General features: G+C 44.2%; 1 long non-coding RNA gene across 1 annotated transcript in view; it reads right to left on the reverse strand.

Moving 5' to 3' along the window:
- Positions 1-15,628, reverse strand: part of LOC310746331 — a 32,836-nt gene extending 17,208 nt beyond the window's left edge. The window contains exon 1 of the long non-coding RNA XR_014540642.1: positions 15,406-15,628. This is a non-coding gene — a long non-coding RNA (uncharacterized lncRNA). The remainder of the gene's footprint in view (positions 1-15,405) is intronic.
- Positions 15,629-15,913: the final 285 nt, after the last annotated feature.

Raw genomic sequence — 15,913 nt, forward strand, 5'->3', positions numbered from 1 at the left:
ATGAAAAATAAAAAAGAAGGCTCTTGTTTATATCTGTTGAAATACATTCCTTAGTCACCTTGTGCGAGAGGCAGGGAAGGGAGGAACTCACAGGGCATTCAGAAATGCATTCTGTAATCAACACAGGACATGTCAGGTGGAAGCTTACAGGTGAAACTGGCTCTGGGGACTTTCATTCACTTGGTACAAAGAGGATTCCCAGCAAAGAGGAAAGGGTTCTGCATTGCATCAGAGGCTGATCATGGATGAAAGAGGTACCAACAATTTAGTCTGCATTTTATATAAGGGGAGGAATGGGGCACTCATTAATTTTTTTATGGTAGACAGGATGAGATGAATCGGGGCTGAGATGTCCACACTTGCTCAGCATAAATGATCAGCATTGGGACTGGCTTGAGCCAGAAGAGCTTGGGAAATCAGAAGTATAAGGAAAAAACAAAATCCAATAACAAATTATTATTAAAGGAAGTGAGAGCCAATGGCAGCCTTGGAGATGATGAAGCAATACATGATGCTTTTGCTTTTGGGAATGACCAAAGGCTCAGCTTCTGCTACTGAGCTTAAATGACTCAAGGATCTTGTTTCCAGTGAGGATGCAGCAGTTGGATCCCAGCAACCAAGATCATTTTTCAGTACCTCTGGTACTTATGGCTATAAAAAGGGCCTTTCAGTTATGTGTTTTTCTAAAATGTCCACCATGTTCCAGTTCCTTTCCAGTGTGGGGGGACATCCCCCCCCACCACCAGGGCTACATTCCATTAGTCTTGCCTACAGAATACTGAAATGGACAATACACATCTCAAGAAACGGCATTATCTGATAATGATGCAACAAACCCAGGCACAGGCCTGCATTAAACAGACATGTTGTTAGAAGACTGTTGTGCACACATACCTATGGGACAAGCTCTTAGGAGTTCACAAAAGCGCATAGCAATTCAAAGCTATCAGGCTGTCCACTTCAGTACTGAGTGCTTGAATGGACCCTGTAGAAAGTCGAGGCTAATGCATAATTGAAACAGCGCAACGATGCTTTGATGCTCTAAATATGTCTAAATCTGCCTTTTCACTAGGTACGGGAGGTCAAATTCTGGCAGAGCCAGTATTCATCACTAGCAGGAATTGTGGCTATTCTCTACTGTTTTTTGAACTTTCTGCACTGCTTCAATCACTTTGCCCTCACTTACACCTGCTTTCAATTGCCATCACTTGCTCTCAGTGACACGTTGAGTGGTGCAAGTGAACTCTCCATAGCATTGCAATTAATACCCCATTCACTATGTGAGTCCTGTTTGGGTGGGAACACTCATTTGATTAATGCAGAGAGAGCAGAGGCAGCAGCTGGGGTAGAAAAAGTGCCAGCACTGCAGCAGCCAAGAAAAGCAATTGTGCTCAACACAATTTTTGAAAGGTAAATCTTTGTGCAGAGTTGTCTTTGAGGAGGGGGGAATATCTGACCAGCTCAAATGTCTAATATCTGCTCTGAAGTGGCATCTATTCACTACAGCTCAAATATTACATCCGAAAAAGCATGGTCAGAATCGTCTGCAAATCATATGGAACATAAAGGATGTTGGTTTTTGTTGGTTGAAGAATTGCAACTACAGTGGTACCTCAGGTTACATATGCTTCAGGTTACAGACTCCGCTAACCCAGAAATAGTGCTTCAGGTTAAGAACTTTGCTTCAGGATGAGAACAGAAATCGCACGACGACGACGCGGCGGCAGCAGGAGGCCCCATTAGCTAAAGTGGTGCTTCAGGTTAAGAACAGTTTCAGGTTAAGAACAGACCTCCGGAACGAATTAAGTACTTAACCCGAGGTACCACTGTATCAAATACTTGTCTACTCAGTAAGGTGGCTGGTTTTGTAATGCCTCAAAACAAAAAACAAAAAGAGGATTATTACCACCAACAGAAAAGCAGACAAAAGATGGCACCAATTTGCAAGAAATTTGCACATGGTACTTTATAGATGCAAACTTAGAAATAACCAGGGCTTTTTGTCAGCTGGAAGTCACCAGAACTCAGTTCTGGAACCTCTCAGGTGGGTGCCATTATAAGAGAACAAGGGAGGTGTTCATAGTGAGTTCCAGCATCCTCTTTCCTAGAAAAATAGCACTGGAAATAATAGCTGTCATCTCTCTCTCACTATACTGATGGCCAATTGCCAGGCTCCTGCTCGTGAGAGGAGGGCTTCAAACAGAGGGCTGTCCTCTGCAAAGTAGGACACATGGCCACCCTACTACTCAGAAGTAAATCCCATTTGTTCATCTAGGGGCATGCTACTCACTATGGATAGAATCATAGAATCATAGAATCATAGAGTTGGAAGAAACCACAAGGGCCATCGAGTCCAACCCCCTGCCAAGCAGGAAACACCATCAGAGCACTCCTGACATATGGTTGTCAAGCCTCTGCTTAAAGACCTCCAAAGAAGGAGACTCCACCACACTCCTTGGCAGCAAATTCCACTGTCGAACAGCTCTTACTGTCAGGAAGTTCTTCCTAATGTTTAAGTGGAATCTTCTTTCTTGTAGTTTGGATCCATTGCTCCGTGTCCGCTTCTCTGGAGCAGCAGAAAACAGCCTTTCTCCCTCCTCTATGTGACATCCTTTTATATATTTGAACATGGCTATCATATCACCCCTTAACCTCCTCTTCTCCACGCTAAACATGCCCAGCTCCCTTAGCGGTTCCTCATAAGGCATCGTTTCCAGGCCTTTGACCATTTTGGTTGCCCTCCTCTGGACACGTTCCAGTTTGTCAGTGTCCTTCTTGAACTGTGGTGCCCAGAACTGGACACAGTACTCCAGGTGAGGATGTGAGAAGTCCTGAATTTAATTTCCAGACAAACCCAGGCACTAGGGGAAAAGAAGGACCCCACGTTAGAGGAAGCAGCCAACACTCAGTAGTAGAGCACATCCTTCGCCTGCAGAAATTTAAGCCCTGGCATCTCTACTTAAAAGAGGCAGGGAGCAGGTGCTGGGAAAGACTTTTGTCTAATGGAGCCTCTGGGTAGCTACTGACGCCAGCCAAGATAGACAATACTGGGCAAAAGGACCAAGAGTCTGAGCTGGTATAAGGGATGCAAATGGGTCTGTTTAGGATTGCAGCCTTAGGCTCTAATCCATGCTCAGCAATTAAACTTTGTGAGTGGCCTTGTGACTGTCATTCCTGGTTTAATGCACCACACAGATTGCTATGGAGCTGCAGCGGAATTGCACTGTACCAGTGCTATAGAAATGAGGAATTGGTTGTAACCCAGAGCACAGTTTGACTGCTTAAATCTCAGAGACTTTGCTGGGATTTAGGAAGCCTTAATGTAGGCAAGATTGCAGCCAGAACCGTTAACGTGAAAATATGCAAATCTCATTCACATCTTCAGCACTGCTTAGTTCTTTCAGAAAATCAAGTTAAGAGGCCTATTTTGTTGCATTGGGATAGAGTACTTTAAGTATAAGTATAAAGGTAAAGGTACCCCTGCCCGTACGGGCCAGTCTTGACAGACTCGGGTTGTGCGCTCATCTCACTCTAGAGGCCGGGAGCCAGCGCTGTCCGCATACACTTCCGGGTCACGTGGCCAGCGTGACGAAGCTGCTCTGGCGAACCGGCACCAGAGCAGCACACGGAAATGCCGTTTACCTTCCCGCTATAAAGCGGTACCTATTTATCTACTTGCAGTTAAGGGTGCTTTCGAACTGCTAGGTGGGCAGGAGCTGGGACCGAACGACGGGAGCTCACCCCGCCGCGGGGATTCGAACCGCCGACCATGCGATCGGCAAGTCCTAGGCGCTGAGGCTTTAACCCACAGCGCCACCTGCGTCCCTTAAGTATAAGTATAAAGACTATTAAATTGGAGTGTGTGTGTGTACAGGCAAACCAGCATGCCCCCATGATTGAGGGGTCTTGTGCCATGTGACTTGCTCACATCATGTGCGCATGCCACAAGGTGTGCTTGCGTGTTGTGTGCACACTGTGGCTTGTGCAGCATGTGTGAGCGAAGTGAGCATGTTGGGTGGTGTGAACACACAGTGTGTACACGTTGCTGTGGGGCCCCTCCTTGAAAATTTTGAGGGAGCCCAAGGCATCTCTAGGTAAGGCTGGGAAAGATCCCTGCCTGAACGTTCCGAAGAGCATCTACTGGTCAGTGCAGACAATACTAAGGTAGATGGACCAGTCATCTGACTCAGCATAAGGCAACTTCCTAGGTTCCTAGGCTTTTTCATTCCAGGAATACTGTTTTTATCCGTATGCAAATGGATGGGAATGGTGTGCTACATTCACCAGCTAAAACTCACATGAATATTCAGTTAATCAGGTTGCAGCCCTATAAATTATGCAAATCAATATATGCACCCGTTACATACCGTCAGTTTACCTGCTTCCTTCTGTTTCAGACATATCTGAGCTCTGGACCTATACAGTGGTACCTCGGGTTACATACGCTTCAGGTTACAGACTCCGCTAACCCAGAAATAGTGCTTCAGGTTAAGAACTTTGCTTCAGGATGAGAACAGAAATCTTGCTCCGGCGGCGCAGCGGCAGCAGGAGGCCCCATTCGCTAAAATGGTGCTTCAGGTTAAGGACAGTTTCGGGTTAAGAATGGACCTCCGGAATGAATCAAGTACTTAACCTGAGGTACCACTGTACTTTCTACCCCAACCTCCCCTTGTTTGCCAGCTTTGGCACTCCTGTCCTGGACTTTTAAAGCCACATTTCCACCTTATATCTGAAATGGGGAACTGTGGCTTAATGTCACTTTGCTAACCAAGATCTGAAACCACATTTGAACAGCAGTCTGGTTTAGAAGGGGGGGGGAGCAGCCTGGTATTACTAATTTACTTTCGGATTTTCTATAGGCATCTGGTTGGCCACTGTGAGAACAGGTCTAGAGGGGCCGTAGGACTGATCTAGCACTCTTATGCTTCTCTCTCTCTCTCTCTCTCTCTCTCTCTCTCTCTCTCTCTCTCTCTCTCTCCTTTCAGGATTTATATCGTGACCCTTCAGCCAAAAAGGCTTTCAACGAAGGCTCAAAAAATGGGTAATAAGTACTTAAAATATCGAGACAAGAAAGCCTTGCTAACCTGCTCCAAATAACTCAGGAGATCAAGGTAGACATTTTGCATTGGTATACCCAGGAACCAGTTAAATCCTATAAATGAATAACCTGCAATATTATGCAAGAACACTGCAAAAAAACAACCACCACCACAAAATAATTCAGTTTTTTAAAAAATAAAATAACAGAAAATAGAATGCAGAGTACTTAGAGCAAAGAATAAAGTGGGAGATGAAAAAGACTGAATGCCGCCAGAACTCTCAAATATAAGTTTTAGCAGTTAGGAATGGACAAATGTGCCAGTCGTGTTTGTCTCAGTTTCTCATTTCTCCAGTCTTAATTCCATCGGCCACATTTCCTCACTAGTTTGTGATTTTGTTTTATTTTTTAAAAGTCCTCACAAATTTTCATCAGGATTTTAGTGTCATATCTCCTAGCATAGAGATTTTTGCAAGCAGTTTCCCCTAATGTTGGGCTGCCATACGTCTAGGATCTTCCAGGCATACCAGAATTTGTTTCCGGATTTTCACTTTTTGAAATATGACAACCGTACCCTTAATGCAGTGCTTTTTTCTGTGCCCCCCACCGCACAAATATAATCTTTTAAAATGCTCCCTTTCCCCTTATATACATATTTGCACTCACATATTTTTTTTGGCCAGAGAGCTGCATTGCAAAAGCCAAGAAAGTTCATGTTTCGAAGGATAGCTGTGTTTTTGGCCCATGCCTCATTTCAGGAAGTGAGGAGGTTCACAATAAAATTAAAACTAGACTGAATTTCTCCCCAGTCCCCAAGTACAGCGCATGGAAGTTTGGTTGCCATGTGCGCATTAGCCCTGGCAAGAAGGACCTGAGATTTAGTACTTTTAATAGCATTTGTGTTACAGAACCATTTTTTCCCCCATAAAGCAAGCAGGCCCAGCAGAAAACGCTACTTCCAGCGCACTCTGTGCTGAATTAACATTTACGCAAGATAATCAAGCCTTGCAACTTTCCTGCACAGGGGCCCGCAATAAAGGGATTTTACATTTATCATCCCAGTTAATTGTAATGAGCCTAAAACTAATGAGCCGTACCTCTAAACTCCATTTAAGACAATAGCTAATTGGTTCATTTTAATAAGTGTTGACAGAAAAGAGGGCAGAACAATGACTGAACGCTCAATTACTACACAGGCCAGAAAATGAAGATACAGAATATTAGTGATGTATACACACAATCTGAAATGCAATTAGAACCCAGAAAGTAAGAATGGGGAATACTTTGGGAATGAGCCCGCAAATAGACTTGTCTGCTTTCTGAACATATCGCTGGGGTTGAGAGGAGGAGGCAGGTCCCTCAGTGAGGGAGTGTGCAACAGGGGAAAGGGTTTTGGCTCAGCAACACAGTGCAAGCTCAGTTCCTGGCATCTCCAGTTAGGGATGCAAAAGACGCCTCTATTAAACCCCAGAGAGCTACTGCCAGTTCATGCAGACAGTACTCAGCTAGATGGAACAATGATTTGACTAGACATGGGGCAGTTTACTATGCTACTGTGCCAAGCTCAAGGTGTTACAATCAGTATAAAGGTAAAGGGACCCCTGACCATTAGGTCCAGTTGTGGCCGACTCTGGGGTTACGGCACTCATCTCGATTTATTGGCTGAGGGAGCCGGCGTTTGTCCGCAGACAGCTTCTGGGTCATGTGGCCAGCATGACTAAGCCGCTTCTGGCGAACCAAAGCAGCACACAGAAATGCCGTTTACCTTCCCGCCGGAGCGGTAACTATTTATCTACTTGCACTTTGATGTGCTTTCGAACTGCTAGGTTGGCAGGAGCAGGGACCGAGCAACGGGCGCTCACCCCGTAGCGGGGATTCGAACCGCCGACCTTCTGATCCGCAAGTCCTAGGCTCTATGGTTTAACCCACAGCACCACCCGCATTCCTTTACAATCAGTATATAAAGCCCTTAACAGCTTGGGACCAGTTGACCTGCAAGATTGCCTTGCAGGCTGGCATGGTTGCAGGTGACACAGAACACTCGTTCTGGATTCATAAGAAACTTATATTTTAGCCTGGCTGCACCAGCTGGAACCCACTGCCTACTGACGTCAGGCAGGCTCCTTCACTGTACTCTTTTGTGGTCAGCTAAAAGCATTTTCCAAACACGCAGAATGTTGCCGTATGTTTTCATACATGCAATGTAGAATCATACAACTGTAGAGTTGGAAGGTGCCATGGGGGTCATCTAGTCCAACCCCCTGTAATCTTTTGTCCAATGTGGGGCTTGAACCCATGGCCCTGAGATAAAGAGTCTCGTGCTCTACAGGCTGAACTGCCCCAGTTTTTAGCTTATTTTTTATTTTAATTATTTTTTATTGTTTTGAATAGTTTTTAAAACTTTTTTTTACTGGTAGTTTATTGAGGTATATATTTTTTTGTAAACTGCTTTGGGTGGTGTATAAACTTTTGTGAAATAAATAAACAAAAAGTGTTCTTAAAAGAGCAAAAAAAATAAATCATGGCATGGAATGAGTGGTGTGGTTGCTGATTCTGATACATCTCCACTTCATACGGCTCCTCTAATGTGAAGCCTGATTTATTCATGGGAAATTCTCCACAGCGACTCCCCCCCCCGCCATCCCTCTCCTAGCATACCTGGATGGAAGAGTGGCTCCTTTGCAATCCGAGAGATGTATGATCTGAGCCCAACTGTCAAGGGTGCTTCCCAGTCAAAGGAATACGCACAGCAGATAGTTAAGTATTTACTGTCAGAAACAACACAGCCGCTTCTACAGCTCTGGGTATCTACACACATCAATCTGACAGCTAGGCAGCTATTCCCAGGTCCACGCTCTATGAAGCAGTTGCAGCCACAGGGGACCATTCCCACCCCTCACCAGTTTACTCGATGGGCAGTGTGGCGTTTGCCTCCTAGGATGGGTCATAAAGAAAGGGTTAAAATAGGTGTGATGTGATTGGCCAGTGAGAATGCAAGGGGGGAGTAAAAGTTAGAGTGTGAGGTTTTGAAAGTCAGTTGAGGTTTGGGAGTTGAGAGTTGAGGTTTGGAAGTTGGAGAAGTAAGAGGGAGGAACAGGCAGTGGGTTGGTAGAGTTGTATTGTGAGAGAGTGAGATGAATTGTTAGGTGGAGTCAGATAGATAGTTGGGAATAATCAGTTTGAAGTTGTTGTGAACTAATAATAAGAAACTGACAAGAGAAAAATTAACTGAAACCATAAGCTTGTTCCTGCATTTAAAAATAAACTTGATTATTTGTTTATGTTAACAACTGACTGGACTCCGTGTGTCCCCGTGAGATACGGGGTGGTGGCAGCGGAAAAAGCAATCACAGTGGCGGCACAGGGTCAATAGACCGTCAAACGTCCGGGGGCCCCGTGTGTGATCGCCACAGGCAGCTAGAGACTACATCTGTGTGGAAACTTCCTCTGCTCCACCCTTTTCAGTTCCCTCCTAGATCTGGGATACAGTGATGAAGGAGAAGGTAGGGAAGCACCTCACCCTTCACTTGCCCTACCTGCCTCTTCCTCCTCTTCTTCCAACCCATCCTGTGCTCCACCCTCTAGCTCTGACCTTCCCCTGCCTCCAACTCTTGCTTCTTGGCTGGTACAGGCCCCTACAAACCACTGCCCCCCCTTCTCTGAGTCCGACTCCAGCCCCCCCCTTTCCCCATTACACATTCCTCAGCATCCTGCCAGCCCCTGACGTCAAAGGGGAAGGCCAATGGTGCCTCTCCCATGGGATTTCGCCCATTCTGAGGTGGGATGGAACCATGGGGACAAGGCAACCATTGGACTCATGTAACAGAAGGCTTTGGGGCACCCTGGAAAAAACACCACCCCTATGCCTGCCTGCCCACAGTCCCTGCCTCCTGTTTCTGGGGTCTCCACACTGCTGATCTCCCTTGTCCAGTGGTTTGTGAACCCTCCTCCATGTGTGTGCTTTTCACAGTTGCATGACCGCCAGCTGTCCCCTGTTGGGAACCTCCAGTTGCACACTTCTCCCACACGCAACTTGCAGAACTGATGTATCTTTATTTGCAGTGATTCCACCCTCTTCTTCTCCTGCAATGCAGGCTTCTCTTTGAAGTAGAGCTTACTGAACAAAATGTGTTTCCCCTGTCTGTTATTGAGCCTACAGGAACTGTTGGTTTCTAGGTGTTTCATCAATACTGATTGAGGAGAGAGCCCTTCAACTTTATTAAACATGCAGTCTTGGGGCAATTAAGATATAATAATAATAAAAACACTTACACACAACTCCCTTTCAATTGCTTTGTTCATCATTCACAAATGTTTCCGGTGCCTGCTTCTTGCTTGTGCCAAACTGAACGATATTCTTTCCAAGGTGTTGTGAAGTGAGAGTTTTTCTAGGTGACCTAGAACCAGTGCCTTTATACAGCAGTGCTGCTTATTATAATCTCCTTTGATTTAGTGCATATTAGGTGAGCTCAATGGTGTGCTTTCGTTAATAAAGCTTCAGAAACTCTCTTCAGCACTAGACAGGATTTGATTTCATTGCCTCCTCCCAATTCTCTTTTCTTGGCAATCAGCACCTGTGCATATTTGTTCTGTGATTCCTGTTTTCAATACTTCGTTCCAGGACCAATTGCACTGTGTTTATGCATCCTTAATTATATTTGCCATATAAGATATGACTTTGGAGTCCCATTTTGAAGCTCATACTCATCTGCTGGGGCCCAGCGTAATTTACAAACCTGGAAAAACCTGGATTCCAGCATCATTGTACATGTTGGTGGCACGAACAATGGCAACAAAGGTCTCCGTCCCATGTTGATTCCTTGTAAACATTTATCAGCCCGTCTTTTATAAGCAGGCACAGAAGGGATTTTCTGTTTCAAGCTCTAGCTAATTTTTAAAGATCTCTGCTAATGCGTTTCAGCTCCATGACTGTGTCTTCTTATTATTTTAATTAGCAACTGAAGAATTGTGTTGGGAGCTTAATGGATATCTGAGTACTTTGTAGTTTTCCATTTCATTACAGAAGCATTTGAAATTAGGGGCTGCGTAGAATATTCTCCCCTATTGAGTTGAAAATATGCTGCTGAGGAGTTAAAATGTTCACCTAAAATCCCTTCCCTAATGGTGGTGAGATCTGCTTGTTTGTTTGTTTTTGCCTGTTTTCCACTATTTGTTTGTCCTCCTTATAGGGTTCTCTTTTTCCAGGACACATCCTCTTTTTCATGGGTATGTAAAATGAGAGTTGTCATAGAGATCTATAGTTAAAAGTAGAAGTCGGCAAATGTGTCCTCTTTTTTGCTCTTCAAAATATTGCAACCCCACCTCTAGTTATGTTGCTTCCTGATGTGATCCCAGGCAATCAGGGAACACAGAGGAAGTGATGATATCACAGCACTGCATAGCAGATTGGGCTATGTAAAAAGCCAGTGTGGTGTAGTGGTTAAGAGTGGTGGACTGGTAATCTGGTGAACCGGGTTCGCGTCCCCGCTCCTCCACATGCAGCTGCTGGGCGACCTTGGGTTAGTCACACTTCTGTGAAGTCTCTCAGCCTCACTCATCTCACAGAGTGTTTGTTGTGGGGGAGGAAGGGAACGGAGAATGTTAGCCGCTTTGAGACTCCTTCGGGTAGTGATAATGCGGGATATCAAATCCAAACTCTTCTCCTCTTCTTCTTCTTTACTAAGGGACAACAAAGCTGACTGAGAGTGTGAGGGCAGTCCTGGTCACATGAAGGATCCCAACTAATCAGACCACTGAGTGTCCTCATCACATTTCACAATCTTTCACAAGACTTTGCAGAGGTAGCACTGGGTTTTGCAGATCCTTGTCACAGTGGAGAAAACTATCCAGGGAAGCAAGGTTTTTAATGCTGTGAGCCTCTCCATCATAGGATCAGGTTGTGTATACAGTTGTACAGCCGTACCTTGGAAGCCAAACGGAATCCATTCTGGAAGTCGAATGGAACTTCCAAAACGTTCGGAAACCAAAGCACGGATTCTGATTGGCTGCAGGAAGCTCCTGTAGCCATTCGGAAGCCACGGAAGCCCCGTCAGACGTTCGGCTTCCAAAAATAGTTCGCAAACCAGAACAGTCACTTCCGGGTTTGCGGCATTTGGGAGCCAAAACATTCGAGAACTAAGCTGTTTGACTTCCAAGGTACAACTGTATATGTAAATAAACCACATATCCTAAAGACACCACAGCCTCCATTGTCTCTCATGCTGAAGGAAACATGGTAAGCGCCTGGAACCCATGGAATCTCACAATGCTCAGAGATAGGGGTGGCATGCAACAATATAGAAAAATATATTGTCCAGACATTTGTGGTGTCCATTAAAAAAAAAAAGCATTAGTGTCCCCGACCCACCGCAATGTATGGTCAAATGGCCAAACATTTCATTTCTGGAGATTAATGATCTTCTTATCTTCAGAGAGACTGTCCTTAATGATCCTATAATCTGCTTTAGGCCGCAGTCGTATGCAGACTTATCAGGAAGTTAGCCCTAATAAACCCAGTAGGATTTACAGCTCACGGTAGTCCTCTCTGGGGTAGCCTCATGGTAGTCCTAGCAGCCCCCACCAGCATGGCCAATGGCCACAGATGGTGGTGGTGGGGTTGTAGTTCAACAACATCTGGAGGAAACCCTATTGGCTAGCCCTGCTATATATACAACTTCACAGTTGGTGTCTCTGCAAGTGTGAGTTGTTTCCTTACTCCCCAGAACCGAGCTTGTGATGGATAAGAATATGAAAGTAACAGAAGAGAATCGGATAAGATAGGGAGAGTAATTACAAGTGCTTGAGGTGGTAAGCTGTTTTCTGAAGCATTCAAGCAGTAAAATAGCAAATTCTAGAAAAAGCAAAATAAATTTGGAAGAAAACTATAAAGTGCCATGGAGTTTGCATCCTGAATTTTGTAATATGATTAGCCAAGATGTACAACCAAGCTGGCTAAAGTACTGACCCCAGCCTTTACTAATTAACACACAGAGAGAGAGAGAGAGAGTGGAGAATCAGTGGTCTGTCATACTCAATCCCCTTTCATTCTTGACTACTGAACATGCCAGCTGGAAGTTCAAAAACATCTGGAGAGTCCCTATCCTGGCCCTAAAGTAAAAGATTACATTTTTCTTTTTCTAGGTAGAAAACAATGAACCACTTCAGAGCTTAGCATCTCACAAATGAAAACACCCACAGGAGCCTTCCACATTTTTCCTTGCAAGCTTTGTTTATACAGATGAATCACACATAACATTTACGTTTAATAAACTATGCTGATTCTAACACCTGCATTTCTTCTCTATTTTGAAACACAGAAATCTGCGGTGGAGGATTGGATTAAAAAGGTGGGGGGAACTTAACTAAAAACAAAGCCGACTCTCCGGCATATGCTGTGATGATGCACAGAGAAGAATGTGATATTTCGAGAATAACATCGACAAGTGGAGTGGAGGTCTCTAGGTGTGACACGAAGAATTCATTATTGCTACCAGTGGGATAAAGGGTGATTGTGACTATTTGTATAGAAATGTTGCCATGTCCCCAGAGTTCCATTCTGCATCCAGTGCCACATTCTGTGATTTTTCTGTGCTTGCACAGGATTGTGACAGTCAAGCACAACTTTCATTATAAATGTCTGGGTGAGCTCTGTGTCAAGAAGACCGGGAGCGCAATTGGTGAAGAAAGGAATACACTGAGAATATTAACTTTTGAGGGCTTCCAGGATTAACTCAGAATCCACCTTACCAGCAGAAATGGATTTTTTATAATCCAAACAAACAACAGCAACTGTCAAGTATATTTACTTAAGATGAAATAACCCAAGCTCATAAATAAATAGGTAATTCTACGGAGATAATCATAACCCTGTCATTGCATAGAACCGCTCGTGAACTTTGCTTCAACTGTGGCATTAGACAAGATTCTCAGTAGGGTTAGCCACAACAACAAGGACACTTATTTTCATGCAAATGGGTCTATCTTTCACTAGAACAACCTACTCAGAACAGATGGAAGTAATTTTCTTCCCAAGGAAATATTTGAGGAGGCTTAGGGGACAAAGTATCAATTTGTTTATTTATTACCTCCCAAAGCCAAGACAGGCTTTTTCACACACAAAGGAACTGAAATGCATTGCCAGAAGCATTGGCCTGCCCTTGCTTTTTATAGGTTAGGAAAAACAACTTAGTGGCTAAGGGCGGGGACACCCACAAATGTTAAAATGCTTTTGCTGCCTTCCTCAGACGCATTGTGGTCAGGGCCCTACATTACCACAATCACAAACAGAGATAGGGAACCTTTTCAGCTTGAGGGCCATATTCCTTCATGGCCATGATTCCAAGGGCCAGATGATGGTTGCAAAAAGCAATCAGGGCAACATCAACACACACTCTGACACACACACACACATCCATACATATGTACGCATCACACACACTTACTTTCTACTATCAAATGCACCTAGGAATAATATATTCAAGTCTTTGTTATGTGTTTGCTATCTTACTGGCGGCATCAGTCTCACAGTTTCTTTCTGGCCTTCCAAGAACCCATAGGGTTCATATAGACAAATGCCACTAATGTCCTCCCCACTGCTTCATTCATCACGATTGTTTTACTTCCTTGGTAAATCAGAGAACTCTACCTGGTGCACAGTACACAGTACTAAGTTTCATCAATAGTCTACCCCTGGGAGAATCATTGATTGATGACATGTCTATTACCCACCCATGGTCATTGATTGTGACTAATTTTGGGAGAGTTTGCAGCAGGCTGGTGTAAAAAGAATCAGAGTTTCTGCATGGTGAGTGATGGCTTAGATTAATGGCTTGCCATGCAGAGCATCTTTCTCCCACGCCTTTAGCCAAATTTAAAGCAGCAATAAAACAATTGGCAGCATATCTGGAGTTCTTATGCAACTTTATCAATCACCACTAATGTAAAGGAAGCACAACACAAACTCTCAGTAGGCTGTCCATTATCCCGCTGCAAGGCTTCATCTAATACTCCCAAACAATAGTCAGAATTTGGGAAAGGGGTATGTTCATATTATTCAACTTTGGTAGGAATGTCAAACAGTACAGGGATTTTGGAACATGGGGTTGGATCCAAGCTAAGCTAAGGTTTCACTGAAACCAATGGGGCAAGTTAGTCAAGACTTAATGAAGTCCCATTGATTTCAGTGGAAGTTAACTTTGCTAAACTTAGTCTGAATTGCAGATTGTAAGAATAAATAAATAAACAAATAATATGTGAACTTCTTCCACACTTGAGAGATCACTAGATGAGCAGCAACCAACAGATATAGAAATAATTGTTGAGAAGTAAGGTCAACATGCTGGCCACATGACCCGGAAGTTGTCTGTGGACAAACGCCGGCTCCCTCGGCCAATAAAGCGAGATGAGCGCTGCAACCCCAGAGTCGGTCACGACAGGACCTAATGGTCAAGGGTCCTTTACCTTTAAGGTCAACATTGGCACCATCAAAAATGTATAAGAGACATAGCTTAGCATCAAAGGTCACCAGTTTGCCAACAATAATGTCAATCTCCATTACAACCCGCTTCCAAGAACTTGCATACATAATTACGCACCCATCACATCTGCTGATATGCTCCTTGTCCCTTACAATCCCATTAGCATAAAAACCAAAGTTTTATTTAATTCTGTTTCCTGGTGGATCTCTAGGATAGGCTTTTAAATACTGTATTGTTTTGTTTGTACTGTATTATGTATTGGGGGCGGGTTTATATCGTAAACCACACTGTGATCTTCGGGTGAAGGACAGTATAGAAATTTAATAAATAAATAAAACAACTTATGTCCATTTATTTCAGTGAGTCTTTATCAAGCCTAATTGTATTCAAGATAAGCACAATGACAATTCAGAAGAGTAGTCACGTTAGGAGGAGTCAATTACCGTAGCAAGACTAGGATGATTGTGGTATCACCAGTTGCTTCAGCTGAGAAAGGTCACCATGCTTATCTGACTCCAGCCTGCAGTCATGCTGTCCCTGCAAGTTGTTGTGTTGCAAGTTTCCTTTCATCAATAGTTTTATCCATATCTATAGTGATACATCCAGAGTAAAGTGAGAGATTGTTTCAAAGAGAAATAAATCTCACCTGCACTGCAAGATCAGGAAATCTCAGTCCTGTAACAGAGATGGTTAAAGGCACTTCTGAGTGACACTGAGCTGTGCTTGAGAAATCCCAGCTAAGCCATTTGCATCCTTCCCTGTTTGCCTGGCTTCACTCGTAATGCTAATCCTTGGAAGGATTCAGAGACAGCCGTGGGGAAATAGAGGATGAGCCCTTGTGAGCAAAGCTCGTTTAGATCCTAAAGACAAGCAACTCATATTGAATCTTACCTGCCTGGCTGACCCATTCATTTTGATGCCAGCTTTGCCTTTTGCCTTCTGCGTGCGCAGAAAGAGAAAGTGTCTTCAGCAAACAGGATATACCAAGCGGGTCGTTTCCATAAAGACAAATGCAGGAAGTGTAGAGCTACCCTCAAGACATTTTGCTGCCTGAAGTGGAGCAGCAAATGACCCTTCAGCAAACTGGTCAAGTGATTTTTGCACCTGAGGCAGAAAGACTCTTCCCCTCCCTGGCAGTAAAAATAAATAAATAAAATAAAGAACTCTTTTGTGACAATGCTGGGTCTTTTGTGACGCTGCTGGGTGAATCAGCAGCTTGCAGCAGCTTCCTTCCTCTGTCCAACAGTAGGGCTGGCCCTCTGAGAATGACTAAGCCAGGCATAGGCAAACTTGGCCCTCCAGATGTTTTGAGACTACAATTCCCATCATCCCTGACCAATGGTTTCTGTTAGCTAGGGATGATGGGAGTTGTAGTCCCAAAACATCTGGAGGGCTGAGT

This window comes from Podarcis filfolensis (genome assembly GCF_964270895.1).
Source record: "Podarcis filfolensis genome assembly, chromosome: 12".
NCBI classification, from domain to species: domain Eukaryota; kingdom Metazoa; phylum Chordata; class Lepidosauria; order Squamata; family Lacertidae; genus Podarcis; species Podarcis filfolensis.